The 18,026-nt window shown below is 40.6% G+C and overlaps 1 long non-coding RNA gene across 1 annotated transcript in view; it reads left to right on the top strand.

The window, feature by feature from the left end:
* The first annotated feature begins 219 nt into the window (after positions 1-219).
* LOC129205350 (uncharacterized) overlaps positions 220-18,026 on the top strand; it is a 28,390-nt gene continuing 10,583 nt past the window's right edge. Inside the window, exons 1-5 of the long non-coding RNA XR_008576702.1 lie at positions 220-260; positions 342-523; positions 13,874-13,960; positions 14,202-14,349; positions 17,521-17,638. This is a non-coding gene — a long non-coding RNA (uncharacterized LOC129205350). The remainder of the gene's footprint in view (positions 261-341; positions 524-13,873; positions 13,961-14,201; positions 14,350-17,520; positions 17,639-18,026) is intronic.

The following is an 18,026-nucleotide window of genomic DNA, read 5'->3' as shown; positions in this document are numbered from 1 at the left end:
ATTTTAAAACTGTGCCACTTCTAGAGGGGTCATGCTGCTCTCGCGGGTAGGTCCCCATGGCCCGAAGTCAGATGCCAAAGCACAGACGGTGTTTTGCGGCACCGCGGCCGTGCTGGGCTGCCTGTGCTGCTGTGCCAGGGCAGCTGCTCTCAGGGAGCGTGGGGAGCCTGAGCAGACTTTTTAAAATGATGTTTTTCTTTAGGAACAGTGAAACAAGGATAAAGTGTCACAATGTGCTGTTTATGGAGGAACATGCACAGGTATGAAAATAAATTATTGTTTGGGGATGTAAAAAAAAGGCATATGTATATTGACTATGTTGCATTATTTTCCCCTGTCAGGGATGAAAACAAGCAACTTTACAACAATAACAGATGAAACACAGCACCTGAGCACCAAGGTGATGTTCACTGAAATCAAAGTCATCAGCTTTTCAAGGCAAGAACAGCCATGCATTTGTGCTATACCTGTCCCAGAGAAACGCTAGTCCACAGTGAGCATTCCCATACAGTACGTAATGCAGGTAATAAGAGAGGTAATGATAAAAGTTACAAATCCTCTTGGCTTCAGTAGGCCACAATGCATTTTAAAAATATGGAGAAAGAAAAGGAGAAGGAAAAAGATTTTAAAATCAATTTTCTGAACTTCCCTATCCAGCTCTGTGGATGTTCTCTTATTTCTCATATATATTTCCAAAACAGAAAAGAATCAAAACCCCATGAAGTAATCAGTCTCCTCTGTTTTAGAAAGACCTGTTTCATTGTCTGGGTAACATGTCAGCCTATTCTGTTAGTGATTTATATGATCAGTCAGCCTTTGAACAGAAAATTTTGTGAATCAGCTACTCTGGGTATCTAATTTATCCGCAACAGCTTTTGTCATAAAATTACTGGTAAGAAAAAAAAAATTGATGAAAAAATCACATTTTTATTTCTGGACAAGTTTTGCATGGAAAAGAAGCACAACTTCTTCATTCTTGGAATATAGTACTTGTCTTTAGCATTACTGTGAGCTAAATAATACTTTGTGATTGGTACACCTTTGTGACCTTTAAAAGTATTTGTCTATACAGACAGACAACTAGTCTGATTTGATATATTTAATTTCTCAAATTTTAACACATGCTTTCTGAACCTCACCTAAAGTCAGGGCAATCTAATTGATAAGATATCCTTTCAACAGTCCTTAATGCAGTGGGGTGAGATATTCATATATTTCACATGGCTTTAAAGAAGTATCTTCATTTTCTCAGAAAGGCCAAAAGCCTCCTTCTAAGCACATAATAACCTAAATCTAATTTGATTGTATATGCTTCTAGTCATCTCTACACTTGTATCTTAATATTATAAAAGTGATAATCTAGGTAATAGCTCGTATCTGTCCTACTCTTGCTAAATTACAGCACCAACAGGCTCCACCAAGGCTTCATTTTATCCCTGAGAAACTGACTTCAGACCACTTTGCGAATTTACCCAGGACTTCAGTATTCAAGTCTATCATCCCATCAAAATTTGCTGGCCACAAAGTTTCTTTAAAACCAATTGCACCAAAATGAAAACCTCACATGACTGAATCTTCCCGAATCCTAAAATCTATAGCTTTAAGGAAAAAAGTATGGAGGAAGGGGGACTTTCTGAATGAAGCTGGAAGGCAGCTGAAATCCAACAAAAGCAAAAAAACCAAAAAGTTCTGTCTTCCGTGTCACTGTCTTCTGTTTCCATGGAAACCGAGGCTGGATTGGCAAAAATGGGTTAAGCGCTTTACAGTGACAGAGACTAATCACTGTTATTCTATAACATTACTATTGCCAGTGGAAGGAGGGCTGCATTCTAAGGAGATGCAGGTTTGCAATGAGTCTACTTGCTGAAACTGTCAGACTGCAAAAACATGTGGCATGAGAAATTTTGATGAAATGTACAGTAAATCAATACAGACTCTACAAAAGCCACAAGAACCTGAGAAATACTGTATATGAGAGAACACTTAATCCCGAAGTCAATGAATAGCAACCATATAACTACTTGACTTTTCTAAATACTGAGAAAACACTCAGTTACTTGGTTAATACAGAAAAATTAATCTGTCCGTCCTCTTTTCCAATGTGAGCATTACTCCCAGGGGGATTTACCTCGGAGAATCTGCACCAAAAAAATTCTCAGCCTGCATCGTTATCTTGAAAATAAGTTTTATCCCTCATGGCTGAAAATCTAGACTTTCATGGGATGGAAAACTTCAGCATCAGTGTTAATTTTCCACAGCTTTACTTATGGCGCTAAACCACTTTCAGCATTTATTTTCTTTTGAGCAAGGTAGATCAGAGGAAAAATAAACCTCATTTCCCTCAGAAACATTGCTTTCTGAAGCCAACAACATCCTCAGAGTTTAGGTGGGTGTTCATAACTGCTCAGAAAAAAACAGTGAGCAGCATTAGTGGCTTAGAATGGGTGCTTCTTTAATGGAAAACAAATTATTTGTCTTATGGGAACACTGCAAAATGTTAATTGTTCAAAATGTTGTTTAGAAGTGTTGATGACCAAGCCAGAAATGTTTTACTTTGAGAGTCACACTGTGGATATCTTCTCATAGTTGAAGTTACTTAAGTCATACTTTATCGAGTATCCTTTAGTATCCTGGAAAACAGGCCATTTTTGTGAAATACCCCACATGCAGCATGCCTGTACCTACAAGGCAACTTAGGTTCCTTAGGACAACCCTTAAGCACCATCAGACTCATTTTCAGGCCCTGTGCAACCTCGTAGATACCCGGAGCCCCCAGTCCCGTGGTTTGGTGGGCGAGCCCATCCTGACTGGGGTTCCCAAACTGCCCCCTGCCCGGGGCTGTGCCGCACCGCTCTGCTCCTGGCTTTCCCGAGGGATTTAACCCGGCACGAGGGAGGATGAACAGGGCAGGACGGATGGGGCTAAGTGAAGTTCAGGCATTTCTGCATTAGCAAAACCCCCAGGGAGTGACGGGCTAGCCTGATGTTCAGAAGATCCCCATCTGATTTATTACCGGTATCTGGAACAATCTATGTACCTGGATTTTCCAAAAAACTATGCTACAGGATACTTGAAGGTGGGGTTGCCCTCTTGAAGTTATTTGCTGTGATTAAAATGCTTAACTGCTTCTTGGTCTGGAGTGAGAAGAGCCTGTGTTTCAGGAGGAGTCTCCACCAGACCCAGGCTCCCAGTGCCAGGTCGCAGTGCCGCTGGCTAGGCAGGGGCAACGACCGTCTTTTCCGCCAGGCTCAAGACAGCAGATTCCTCTGAGAACACGTATTAAATCAAGCGAAATAGGGTCAGATATGAAGAGTCTGTGACATCTGCTGGGGCTTAGGGAGGAGTAAAATAAATGGTAACTTTTCATTCAGTCTTAGGTCCAATGATCCCAGGGGACTCTCTAGAGGTTTGCTTAAAAAAGCCCAAAGTAGAACAAACACCCTTCTTAGTGACGATTGTCAATTCATAATCCTGTGAACCTGAAGCACCCTTTTTCGTAATAAAGTGAAAGGATATATCAAAATACCATTTAATCTTATATTGAACTCCATATGTCTAATGCACCTGTTAGAAGTTAATTCACAAGATGTTTTTGTTTGAATTATATTTACATTTAAATAACAATGAAAAAGATTTTTCACATCACAACTAGTTGATTAAAATATTTTAAGAGGTGATACAAGAATAAAGATGTTCAAAGTTGGTATTAGAACTCATGGCCTTGGTAACTGGGACATGAAGGCAAAATCTTCTGAAGAAAGGACAGAAAATGGAGGTGAAAGGGTAAAGGAAAGTTTGTGAAAACAAGAATTATTAGATTCAGTAGGAGACACAGGGCAGGACTGCATAATTGGGTGAAAAGGGGTCAAAAGTAAAACATGTCAAGAAGGATTTGAAGGGTGAGGTGGAGGGCAACTTCGACTTTATCCCCTTTTTTACTTCAGCACAAATGCAAAAGAAAAGTGACGTGGAGCAGAAGAGAGACAGGATCAGGGATTGTTAGGGCAAGGAAAGCATAAAAGAACAGGAGCAGTCAAATCAAGTGAAAAGCAGAGAGACTTGAAAAGAGAAAGAAAAAGTATTGTGACTCTGGACATTGAAGAAAAAGATAGGAGAGTCAGGACCCCAAAATCATGGTTCTTGGAAATGACATTTGTTGTGAGAATGAGCACATGAGATCAAAGTACAAGAAAATGAGCTGAAATACTGATACGGTATACAGAGCAAATAAAGAGAAAGAAGGCAAAAGTGGTAAAAGTGAAGAATAGCAAAGTAAGTCGAAGGGAAAGCATTCAAGAAAGAGAACAATATTTTCTTTAGAGGATTTCTAGATGGTCTCTGAGAATAGCGATATTCCCAAAATGATAAAACTGTCAGTATAAAAGAGATGAGAAAATACAGACTCTCTCAACTGGAACAAGAAGAGGAGGGACTTATTCACCCATCTGTGACTACCCCTGGCTGAGGGGTAAAGTAGTGAATTAGTAGTAAATTGACCTGGGCAAAACAGGTCAAACTGGTGAAGGAGCGAGATGCCACCTGCCTGTGAGGTCCTGGACAGGTTGTGGTTCACCTGGAGCAGGCATCCCCCAGCAGCCAGACTGCTGCCAGCCCACCACCCACCCCGGTCATCCCTCTGATGATTCTGTCTGCCCCACAGCTAGATGTGGTTGGGAGGGGTCCACAGAAAACACCCCTGCACCCAGTCCCACCTCCATGGAGGGGCTTGGCCCAGCCATCCCTGCCCACGTCCTCCTAAGAAACCTCTCTTCTCAGCTCACCACCTCCATAGTGTCTCTCAGGCACAAGCAAAGACAGCCACCTTCTGCTTTCACTCCCAGTGGTCTTTTCCCTTTGGATTTTAAACCACTTAGTGGATTACATCACTAATTACTCCTTGCGTTCCCCTTCCAGCACACTTTCAATCCTTGCACCGCCAGTGATCCAGCTGTGTATGTCACACTGCAATCAATGCTGTGGTGATGTGACAAGCTATACAAGGGTGGCTTTACTCAAAAATAAATTTAAAAAACCCCTTTAGCAGTCTGTCCTAGAGGGGGTAGATTATCTGAGGTTAATCCCATGTGTATTACCCTGAGGTTTGAAATACTGAGCCCATTTATATGCATTTCTGTCTTTTCAGTTGTATGCACAATTGGACTCACGTATCGTCACCTCTTCCTCTGTAATTTTCAAATTTGTTGTGTGTTGGACCATTAACTCAAGGTGAGACTTGTCTTGCAGTCATTTCCTCTAACCTCATTGCATAAAGTGGTCTCCTGGGTAACAGTGTTCATGGATGATCTGAACATCCCTGTTTTTAGGGCAGACTTTGTATTGCTCTGCACCTGTGTAGTCATTTACACTGGCACAATCTCAAATACAAATATGGTTTTAAATTAAGCCTGGTGTAAATGAGAACACTGACTAATGGAGAATTTGTGGGTTTTTGTCAAGTTTTTTTTCCTTTGTCACCTCTGTGAGCAAAACCAGCAATAGGCAATGTTGTTAGCAATCTCTCTTTTGATCCACACTGAAGAAATGGAAAGAGGAAGAAATGGGGAAAACAACAACAGACACAAAAACTTGAAAATAAATAAACAAAATCTGAACAAAAAATATTATTAACAGACAGAAGGAGGTCTGTGATTGATTATATCTTCTTCTAGAATCAGGATAACAAAAGCACTTTCATCAGATGTTCTTTCACACTTGTAAAAGTTATATTAGGAACATGAAATACAAGAACTCCCAAGACATACCATAAACAGAGGGTGCAGGAAAGGGAGCTGACAGGCACCTTTATGCAAGTTAATGCTTCTCATTAGCTTGAGGAATGACATGCAGGTTGAGCACTTTTGGTTGACAGAAATTTCCAGGTCATATCAAGTCAAGGTAATCCATACTGGCCTTTAAATGCACTGCAGACAAGGCATCAATAAATGCGTGAAGCTTGTATTTGGTGGATGGCTGAGCTGGTACCCGGCACTGGGCTACCAGTTGATTTACACACGTGGAGGTGCTGCTCTAGCAGAGGAAAAGAAGAGACACCGCACTCCAGATTAATACTTGCTAGGGCATCACACGCTGCCTTTCGTGCGGTAATGCCCAGCGCAGCACCAGAGGGGTCCTTCCCTCCCCTGCCGGCACTGGGACCAGGGATGCTTCCATCCATGACCGACCCCCCCAGACCTATCCAATCTGGAAATGGAAATTTCACAGCTTTGTTGTGTTTTATTGTACCAAATGTGCAGATGAATTCTTTTATAGAAATTAGGGGCCAGTACCTCAGCCAGGATAAACTGGCTCATTGACTTCAGCAGAGCTTAGCTGAGTGATGCAGGCTTTGGGACTCCCCCTGTTTGGTCAAACCTCATTCTGGTCATTTCATCTGAATGAATGCAGACTGGAGGGAAGGGCTAGGAAGCATTTCAAGTGCAGGAACAGTGAAATTGTCCTGCATAAGATTCTGTGTGGACCAGCTTCCCACAGGCTGTTTGCAGCTCCCAAAATCTGTGGCCTTCCAGGGAAATATCTTACCGCAATTTCTGAGTAAATTTACAGGAGGAGATTCCCAAAAGTAAAAAAGCTAGGATCAATGCTGCATTCCTAATTTTTTTAAATAGTAGAATGTGGTACACCACGTACACCAATTTTATAGAAATAATTATTTTTTGGATAAAATGGTAAAGACTGAGTAGACTCAGTAAAGACTGAGCACCCGTGGGGGGAGATATCAATTAACACACCTCACTGCAAATATGGAGGGGGAGATTTCTAATTTGTTTTTTTTTGATGGTGAGTGTAGAAGAGTGTAAATTGATGAATAAGCACACTTAGTGGTTGTTACCCATAGAAACATTAACTGAAACCTAATAAATACTGTTAAAATGTGGATTGCACATTTTACTGCATGTTGAGACTAATTGAAAAGTTCTTTTGGAGCTGTTTCAGGTTATTTTCTGACTCGGGAAGAGTACAGAATCTTTTTACACTCAGTTAACCTAGAAGTGTTGCTTTCATGGTAAAGAAAGAAAAAATAGTGCTAAAGACTCAACAATTTAAATGTACATAGCTCCACTGACATTCAAGATGCTTCAATAATTGAGAAGAGTGGGAAATCTTGGTTCCTCACCTCTTCTTTCTAAATGAATTTCTGCATCCTAAATTGAAAGAAAACAATGTACTTTGAAGCATCTGCTATATCACCAGGGTTAATTCTGGCCCCCCGTTAGTTATTGTATTTGTGCTTTATGACTACTCTACCTGTAGCAGTCAGCTGGCGTTTTTTAAAAGCTGCTAGGTTTCTCTCTTGCCATTTAAAATTAAGATGATTACAAAGGTAAATCGAAATCAATGTCTAAAAGCAGTCATAGTCACATTGGTATCATGAGGAACTCGTGTTTTGCAAAACCTGAATGATCCTATGATAGTACAACCAATTCCTGTTGTAAGTGTCCTGGTATATTTTGCATTAATATTAGGATATTATGGAACAGTAAATAAAAGGGAGTTAGCTTTTGACTATAAAATTAAAGAAAACTAAAAATATTCCTTTTCATTTTTTTTTTTTTTTTTCCTGTGGAAGGACTTGACTTTTTTTTGGTCTGAGTTTTGAATTGTTATCATATATGTAATTATAATGCACAAGGTTTTGTTATTATTTCGTGTCTGTTTTATGTTGCTTTCCTTGCATTGACTTCTAATAATTGTGGAACAGAACTAGCACAAAATGTTGTTAAAGGGGATAATTTTTGTCTCTAATTTTGCTTTTCATGACTGAGTACCATTTCTGTGGTGAATTATTTTGACCAGAAGGGTAACATTATTTAGTTACAAAGCCACTGCATTTTTTTAAGGGCAAGAACTTTATCTGGTTACTGTGAAAGATTCTTAGCATTGTAAGAATGCTGCACCTGAAAATATTAAAAATGGCCCTTTTCCTCATTTTCTATAAACATCTATTGAAAAAGAACTGGGATCCACTAAGCCTTCAAGATTTTATAAAGTTTGGTGAGGAAAACATCCTTTTGTAGTATTTTATTGCCTCAAGTATTTCTTCTGCTGTTACAGGAAAATTATTAGTATTATTCTTTATCGGTTTGAATACAGAAGGGATTTCTGACATTTAAAAAACACGTATTACAGTTTATTCAGTTGTAGCAAAGAATTCAGATTCTAAGACAGTAAAGTGATATTATTAACTGATCTGAATCTAAAAAAAAAAAAAATCTGATTTTTTTTCATTCTTATGCTTTTCCTAACATTATTCCTGTAAGCGATGTGCCTGGTGGGATAAGAGATTGCACGTCTTTTGTCACTGTGCTACCAACCGGGGCGGGATGCAGCTGTGACGAAGGGGAGAAGTTGTGGGTAGGTACAGCTGGCAGTACGGGTGGAGGCACTGTGACGTGCAGGGCTGCAGGCAACTTATGCCCCACGTGCCCTTTCTAATAACATTCCCAGGTTTTTACATTCACATATTTTATTCATGAACATTGAGCGGAGTGTGGCAGGCTAGACTGTGACTTGCATTTTGCACCCCTGCAAAGGAAAGGGAAGAAATAAGAATTCTTCTTGTGCCCCTGGGACGGGCGTTGGGGTGAGCTGACATAAATAAATGCTGTGAACCTGCTTATTTGTCCTCCCTCAGTGCACAGGAATAGGAATGGGAAGGTAAGGGCAGATCAATACACTAAGTAGAGCAGCTGAGTCAGGCAAGAAATATTGATATTTGCTGTTCGTTTGGGCCTGCAACAAATAACCATCCCTTTCCTTGAAGCCTGAAAAAATAGGGAGGGACTCATGCTGTGGAGGTATGCTGTCTCTCGGGATTTCTGCAGAAATGAGGTAGTTTATGCGATCTTAAAGGTTAGAGTCTCCTGAAACTTTTTGCTCCTGTTGAGTAACACTGTCCTCCACAAGATGCTGTGGAGACCTGGAAGGATTAACCTGGACGAACTCTCCTGAGGGAAGTCTCTTTCTTAAAAAGGGTTTGGAGGAATTGCATGGAGAACTTCCTCACCTTCTCAGCGTGGGTCAGGACTTACACATTTCCTTAGTGCAGGGCTCCTCTGTGTAAAGCGACTTCTCACAGTCCTCCTTCCTTGGAGTGGGGAATGGCAGAGCTGACCAGGGAAAGCTTGATTCACAGCTGAAAATAGCAACAATCTCTGAAAAAAAATGGCACACCAGACATCATACAGCTGGAAATATTTTTTTCTGGCACAAGAAGATAGGATGTTGTTTAAGAGGCTGGGTAATTTAGACACCTCTGGATCTAGGGGGACAATAAGGGAGTTTTAAGTTTGTGCATAGGTGTGGTTAAACATGCAAAAGCCCCTCTCTAGATTTTACTTTGGCAGCTAACCTTCAAAAGATTGGTTTCCTTGCCTGGAGAAAAGAGGGTAGGTAAACTTCCCCTTCCTGCTGATTGCAATTGCCCCTAAAAATAAGCATTAATTATTCCACTTGTTTTCACTATATGCACAAATCTTTCTGTGAGATTAATGAAAGTGTATGAAGGGGAGACTGAAAGTATACAGAATGACGTGTAAGTAGCAGCAACAGATATTTTTAAATATCTAGGTCTTTGGAGGCTTATGTGGCCAAACTTTCCCTACTTTTAGAGGTTAACCCATAATTTCTATGAATGTTAAAGTAAATCAACCATGATCTAAATCCTGCTCCCATGAAGTCAGTGGGAGTTTTGCCACCAATTTTAGTTGGAACAGGACCGAGCTGTGTAACTGTTATTTAATGCCACTGCCTATAGGAAAACTGAACACATTTATTTTGATTGGAAACAACATTATATAATAATTCCCCAAAATTCTGAGGTTAGCTGGCTGGTAGGAAATATAGTTCTTGGGGGAAAAAGTTGCTCCAACAGCTGTCATTTGCAATATATCACAATGTAAATGTTAATTCTAGTTAATGTAAAAGGAAACTGTCTAAAATAATTTAAGACGCAAAGAATTGCATTTAATAGAAGGGAACTTAAATATAACATTATGATATACCAACAGGCTTATGTAAAAAAAAAAAAATTGGCTTGCCAGGGAGTTGTTCACATTAGGCTAAATCGTACCATGGGTAATGCCCAAAATGATGACTCTGGTGGAAGTACCCAAACCACTGTGCCTCAGAGAAGAGCTTGTCCTCAGTGCACTCAGTAGGAACAGGAAGTAATTCGTGACACTTCGTTTCTGTGGTGAAGCATCCTTTCCTCATGCAACGCACAGGCTCTCATTACTTTCACCAGTGTATGACGGTGGTGGAGGAGGCCCTACCAGCTCTTCACTCGCCCTCACCCTGGCCGTGCTGGAACAGGCTCTGTGGCCGCCCTCCAAGACCCGGAGGTGTCTTTCTCCCTCCTGACCTCCAATACAGATGCAAAATGCAAACCACATCACTTAAGAGCAGGTTTTCACCTTGAATATATCCTCAGGACAAGTACACAGCCTTATGAACAATATGTAAATATAATTCCACAAAGTAATATGAGACCACTCCAAAACGTGCATGCAGTAGGTACTTGCTATAAAGCAGTGTGCATCAAATCTTTGGCTAAAGTTGAAATAATTTATTTAAAGCTGAGACAACTGTGCAGTGTTACAATTGTAAAATTTCTCTTTGTGTCCAGAGATAAGTATCTGACTGAAAGCTATCAAAATTTCAAGAGTGCTCAGTCACAGACATAATAATACTGCACTTACTTGTGTGATGAAAATTGCTGTCGGGAGCCTGATAAATCTCAGTGGATGTTAACCAGGGTAATAACCTTGACCAGTTGACTTCTTTCTAATCTGGTACATTCATATTTACATGGGGTATATCCAGGATATCCTTTGGACTATATTCCTTGACATACTGAGAAATAAAAGTACAGCCTGCTCAGGTGCTATTTATCTCCTGACAGCTTCATGGACAATCATCTTGGGAAGCCTGGTGGTACGCAAACCAGATCTGATTGCTACAAGCATCTAAGCCTCTCCTTCTCTCTTTCTTCTTTCTGACTGTGTTCCAGACATAAGGCCAGTTTCCACCATGGCACAGCACTGCGTGAGTGGGCTGACCTGGGTGAATGGCAGGAACGGGACTTCTTGGCCCCAGGTGTGGAGCTCCTGGTGTGCAGGGAGGGAGAAGTTAAGGACTGCAGCCCACCCAATCTCTTAGGCTTTGTGTCAGTGGATCAGTGCTGAGGGAGGAATCATGTCCTCTGGTGTCCTCTATATAATCTCCCTTTTAACACTGCGTTACAAAGCTGGTTTTGTGGCAATCTTATAATGCAGTTACCTTGGTGAATCACTGTGTCTCAAGTGTTCCCATTTATATTTTTTAAAGTGGTGGAAGCTAAAATACTTTGCTTCTGTGCACTCTGCGTTCCCCCAGTAGATACCAGAAGTTCCGAGCTGCACCATTTAAAGGCAGAAGCATTTGCACACTGTAAGAAAAGGACTAATATATAATCATACCTGGAAATTTTATTCTATAGTTGCTACATGACAAAGTAGGTGGCTTTGCTGAAACACTGTATTTAAATTAATCATATAACAATGATAATTCGAAAGCAATCTTTAGAAAGTCCATATACGACAGTCTATATCTATCCATATATTCACAATCTTTAGTCTGTCTCCCTCTTGTAGGAGACTTACATTTCTAAAGGAGTCTGGAGAATACTGTTTGCATAAGACTGTCATCACGGGGGATGTCTTCTTCCAGGTTCTTTGCCATTCATCCAGCAAATAATATCCTGCTTTGAAAAATAAATCTTCATGTTTCAACACAGTTTTTGTTACACATGTGGAAGAGATATTTTGCACACACACATGAGCAGCCACACAGTCTGCTCTTCATCATGGCACTTTCCCTAGCTTGAGGCAGATTATGGGGAAAACAGTGTCAATGCTGGGCTGGGATTCTGACAGAAGATGGAACTCTGCAAGCCACCCTCCTCCTATGGAACTGCTGTACACTTGTGCGTATGAAACAGCCACATTTACAGTACACCTCCTCTGCTGATCTGCGAGGGGTTTACTCAGTGCAAGAAGAAGAAAGATGTCATGTGGGGTGACTGGTGCCTAAGGAAAGGGCAGTAAGGCAAACGGTCAGTATTGTCTTCCTTGGCCACACTGGAGGATGGCTGCCATCCAGCAATCACTGTTTATTGTGTCTGTAAGGGGGATCCTAGACAAATCCAACCTTGCACAGAGTTCTGCCCTGCTACTGCTGACAGCTGTTCAGTCAGGGCTATCCAGGAAGCAGAAGGCCTTAAAGACTTTGTTACCTCTACGGTTTTCCTCTTCTTTCCTTTGAGGCCAGAACGGCTTATCTTCAGTAGCCGGCAGTCTTGGCAGGAAAAAATGAATACTTGTATTCACATATGAATACTTTCATTTGCACATGAATATCAGTATCTTTGGGAGGGACAGCACCTCCACAATACCAATGATAGCCAAAATCTCCGTGCATGAATAATGGCAGAGAAATGATCAAGACAGAGAGATGATCATGCCAAACTGAAATGCAAGGAAGAACATACGAAAGTGTTTGTGAGTAAATTACTCCTTTCCTTATATAGCCCAGCTGCACAGTGTTTTCTTTCATGCGTGTACTATTTATAAAGCTTTGTAGAGAATTCCAGTTTGTGTTATTCTGACTCCTCTGTAGTCTGAGAAATAATTTATAAGAGCATAAAGACTGACTCTATATAAAGAAAGAGGCAAAGAGCCAGAGGAAAGGTTGAGCCTATAGCCTGACTTCTGCATTTCATGACATTTGAGAACTTGATTTATCAACCTTAATGTTACATTAACATAAGCACATAATTTCCTAGGATCTTCTCATCAAATTTAAGAAAAAAAAAAAAAAAAGATCTGAGTGTAACAGCATTGTAAATTCTTTCCTCTGTATCTTACTTTGCTTCCACAAAGAGGACCAGATTGTGCTTTGTAGCTCATTGTCTCATGAGCTCAGAAGGAAGAAAAGGTCCTCTGTTCAGCAAAACGCAGTTGTTGCCCCCGGACTCAGGAGAGTATAATGGTTTTCTCCTTTGTGTGCTGTGCCACCTGCAAGGGATGAAGAGAAGAGCAATCTCTGGTTAGTAACCATGCTCCAACCAGTTAGTCAGAGGAGGTGGACAGGCACTGCATAGCAAGGATTCTGGTGTAGCGTGTGGCAGGCTTTAATGTGCCAAGGGTGTACATGGACCTCCTCAGTCACACGTCAGACAGGCTTGCTCTTAACTCTGGCGATAACTCTTTGTGCATTAGTAACTCTTACAACTACTGTGGTTTTTAACATGGTCAAAGTTTACATTTAAAACATAGACTCATCAACATTGTAACCCTTTGTGATTTTGTTTTGATTTTATCAAATTCTTCCTTTGGGAATAAAACAAAATCACTAAATACAACATCAAAAATATATGAAAAAAAGTCCATGTTTCATTTTGAGATTTCCTAGGTTTTGATTTCTTGGTTCAAGTGACGTTTTAGTTTTGAGGTTTACTTTGGCTGTATGTAAAAATAACCATAATTAAAAATCAGATAAATATCAAACTGGCATATTTTCCTCCACAATTAATGAATCATGGCAGCTTGTAGCAAATCTTCTGGGCTACTGATCTTCCTTTAGAAGCAACTGACCATTTTACTCCCCGAGATAAACGGGATTCCAGGAGGTTAAACGCCCCACAGGAGACTCCATGTTCAGTTCAAATCTCAGCTAGTAAACCTCAAGCAGAAAAAACCTTGCCAACTTTTGTGCCAGATTAATCCACTTATCTCCTAGTTACTTCACAGCCATTTCTTGCTTACTTCCTATTGATTCGCTGCATGCTCAAGTTTTCCCCTATGCTTTCTTGTAGATGTGTTCTTGGAGTTTGAATGCGCTGAAGAAGGAAAGCCAGTAATTTCTGATAAGTACTCAGGTCACTGACTGCAGACTCTTCAGGGTAAATCTGTCTATTTTACATTTGTTCATTTGCTTTATGAAATTTGGCTTATGAATAGCATACTTGTTTATATGCTGGACTTCTTAATAATAGTTCGGGGGAGGAGCTTCATTACAGTTTAGGCTGGATGCATTCTTATAACCCAGCAAATACAAAAGCACAAAGATATTGCATTTATATTTCATCATTTATGTATTTCATCCCGATTTTTCTCTTTCAAAATATTTTTTTTGCCATTCAGCGCCAACTCCTCTGCAGCAGTACTAGACGCTGATTACAAATGTGACACGTTCTGCCAGCTGCAAGAAAAGACCTCTACAAATCCCCCTGAATTCAACAGTGATAAACTGAGGCCAGCTATGCAAAACTTCTGTCTGAGACAAGCCAAGGTAGCCATGAAGTTCTATCGCACTTCCTTTGGTTTGGAAATGGCTGTTTTGCTTGACATCTGCATAACCTCAGGCCAAAGTAAATATGCTACTGTGAGCTCTAAAACCTGATTAGCTCCCTGTCCTATTTGCCACAGTCAAGGTAGACCACCTGTGTGGGCAGATGAGGTCTGTTCCTGGCAAGAACTGGTTTAGCTTTGTGGAACAGCATTGATTAACCTACCAATGCTGCTGGAGATTAATTTGCTCCCCAAAATGCAGCTAACTATTAATATGTACACATTTTCATTCTCTTCCAGTAGATTTTATGTAAGTGTGTCGGTACCTTTAGGGGTCATCAAAATGCCAGGGGGCTTGTGCTGCAATTACACATTCTGGAACATTTCTACAGTCACTCTACATCCTTTAGTAACCACTTCCTTAAATCCTGCCAGCATTCCTCAATATAACCTCCAAAATGTTTCTCACCTTGTCCACACTGACTATACAAAATTTTCCAAAATGCTGTACTAACTCTGGTGAAATATTAAAGCATTTTCTTACCTTCTATTAAAGAAGGACAGGCAGTTTCTCACATGAGGCATATTCTCAATGATACGGATAAGCAGAAACAATGGATGTTATTACTATCATCTCGAAGAGATAAATACTTTAATTCCATCACCAGCCCCACAGTATTATTCTCCCACTTGACATATCATCATCCTTCCAGCAGCTTCCCCATCTATAACCTCTATACCTACTGTCTTCTGCTTTACCAGGTTGAGAAAAGATCACAACAGCTCCAACAGAACATCACAGGCTGGCCCTCACTTCTGTTTTCATTCAGTGCTACTGTTAGGTCCTTGTGAGGTATGGGTTGAAGGCTGCAAGAGGAAGGGTTGGAGGGTACAGAAGTGCAGTTCCTGCTGTAGCTGCTGTGTCTGCAATAATTAAAGGGTTAAAAATTATAGCTCCTTAATTTCACCTTAGCAAGGTTGGGATAGTGTGAAAATAACCTTGTCTGCCCCAAAACCAAAAAGCTGAAGTCCGTATTTTGTTATCACAAAATTATTTTCAGGAACTGAGCCAAAAAGAATGCAACACAAGAGCTGACTTTACACTTGTTGTCATTAAGTCTATATATTTATTTTAGGCTTTGCCTGTTTTCTGCTATAGCAGCTTGCTCCTTTCAAACTTGGTTATCAGACACTCTGCTCTGTGTTAACCTGTATTTTTACATCTATTTTGTAGTAGATAGGCCAGAAACTTCCTTTCTGGAAAACAGAACTAAAATTCAGAATCATGGAAGTGCAAAAGGCAATGTCATTATCAAGGGATTCCTGTGAACTTTTGCAACTCATTTTGGGATGCACAGCACCTCCAAGTGACCCTCTCTTAATATAGCTAGTAGGAAATTATGACCTTCTTAAACTTCCTCTACCCTTGCATGCAGAAAACCTATTAACTTGCGCAGAAAGCAAGTATTTATATCCACAGTTGAGGATTTTAATACAGGTCTATTACTTCAGAGGTGAATTAAACCACTTGATTTTGAACTGAAAGCAGCAGTATTATGTAATGCTTATTAGCCTTCAAATTTGTGTTGGAAAGAGGCATTCATGAGAGCTATCTCCCTTTTCCCTGCTCTGATTTACTCTAACATTGGTGCCTCTGGAATTAGCTGTAAATATGTCCTTGGCAGCTACGCTAACAAAGGTTGCTCCTGCAGCCCAAATCGTATGAGTTGCTGAGCGCTGCTGGAAAGAGGCAGAACACCTTCTGCTCCCGTTGTCTTCAGCACAAAGTGACAATGATGCCTCACCCCTCGTGTAGCTCACTGGGTTGCAGGGCTGGGCTTACAGCCCCCCCAAGGGCTTTTTCCATGCCTTGGTCCAGACCATCAATAAGAAAAATATGCTAAATTTTGGTGAGAGGAAAGAAAAAGCGATAGCGATACTGCAGGCTAAATCCTGAGTTGTGCGAGTCAGTATGGCACAGCTGATTCCAGTGATGCTGTATCAATCTATCCCTGCTGAGGTTCTGCTTTGAAAATTTTAATGGCTATCAATTCAGATGAAATACTTTGGATATATTGCTAAATAATGGCTTAGATGCCACAGCAAGAAACAATATCATGCCACTTATTATTCCATTTAAAAACAATATAAGCCATGTGTGAGAAATTAAATCTGTCACCCTGGGAAAGAGTTCAGGCTGTCAAAATGGTAATAGAAATGAAATTCAATTACCTATTTTCTATGTTACCCATGGTAATTCCCCAGAAAATATTAAAGAAAATTGAAGAGGAGATTATCTTGTAAAGTGTTTTCATAATATAATTATTGTTTTAATTACTTTAAGAAAAATCAGTACAATTCTGTAGAAAAACAGCTGAAAGTTATAAGAAGTGCAGTTGTTTGTCAGACTACGATTAACTGCCATTGACCATGACCATCACTGCTGTGATGACAGCCACATGCTCGCTTCTATAGATTTTCCTCTTGCTCAGCCTTGCTGTGGCATTAGTCTGGGAGACTGAAGGCAGGGATGAGACTGATGCTGAGCTTTCGGTGGCTGTGCAGAAGAAGGAAGCCTGCAGGGAAGTACCTTTAAGACCTTTTTGTCCAAGCAGCCCTGTTCAGCTCTGCACCCTTTCCCTGCCAGAGCTGGCCCAGCCCCACTGTGTCAGAGTCCCTAAGGTGGCAAACATTCATTGAAGGTCCAGCTGGCCTTCATTTTCCTGTGTGACTTTTCCAGCTATGCAGAATGGAGCTCAGAGCCTCTCCTCGGCCGCATTTCACCATACCATGAGGAGTGGAATAATTCAGCAGGAGGTACTGTGAGATACCATTCCATACGGTAGCTTCAGAGTGAGCTATAGCCCACAGGTTAACACTGCAAGCAGAGGTCACAAAGACCTGAACCTCAATCTGTTTACTAATAATTGAGCTATTGCATAAGGGGAAAGAGGGGCTCAATATAAGATGCAGAATGGACAGTCAGCTGGGAATTAGGCACTTTCGTAGATTTAGCCCTAAAATAATGCATAAATATTCTGTAAGAAACAGTCAAAGACAAAATGTGCTTATTCTACAAAGAAATTAGAATTCCTCAAGGCAGAAATTTTTAGAAGTGAATGATGATGATGTCAAGTGTTTGAGTTATGGAAGAGTTCATATTTTTTTCCAGGTCAAGTTCACACAAGAGGAAAGAAATCCAAGACAATCAAAGGGAAAAGTAAGACCAAAAAGAGGCCATTGCATGCTGATGCTCTCAAAGACTGATGATGTTTCCTATCCTAGCACAAGTACGTAAGTTAACACCAGCACTGAAAACTGATTATATTCTACACATTAAGAAAAATAGCAAGAACATTGATGCTTCACTAAGTGTGGGATGAAACAGGCTGGTGTGAGTTTATGGTTATGCATTCACAATCTCCTTAATCTACCACAACATTTTCTGTTTCCTTCCCAGATCCTTAATGGTAACAAATTGGAAGTTGTGACAGAGATTTTAAGGTTATGTTGTGAGTTGTGTGTGCATCCTCTCAGTGGAGAGGCAGCGTTGGGTGGCTCCCTGCTCTCAGGCATCTGATCTTTGGGGCATAACCTCAGCTGGAGGGTACAGAGCAGCGCAGAGGAAAGCTGAGCAGCTCATGTGCCTGAACCTTGTTTGCCTTTGCACCACGACCT

Source organism: Grus americana, chromosome 3, assembly GCF_028858705.1.
Source record: "Grus americana isolate bGruAme1 chromosome 3, bGruAme1.mat, whole genome shotgun sequence".
NCBI classification, from domain to species: domain Eukaryota; kingdom Metazoa; phylum Chordata; class Aves; order Gruiformes; family Gruidae; genus Grus; species Grus americana.
The sequence above is the reverse complement of the archived record's forward strand: the minus strand, read 5'-3'. Positions and strand labels throughout refer to the sequence as shown.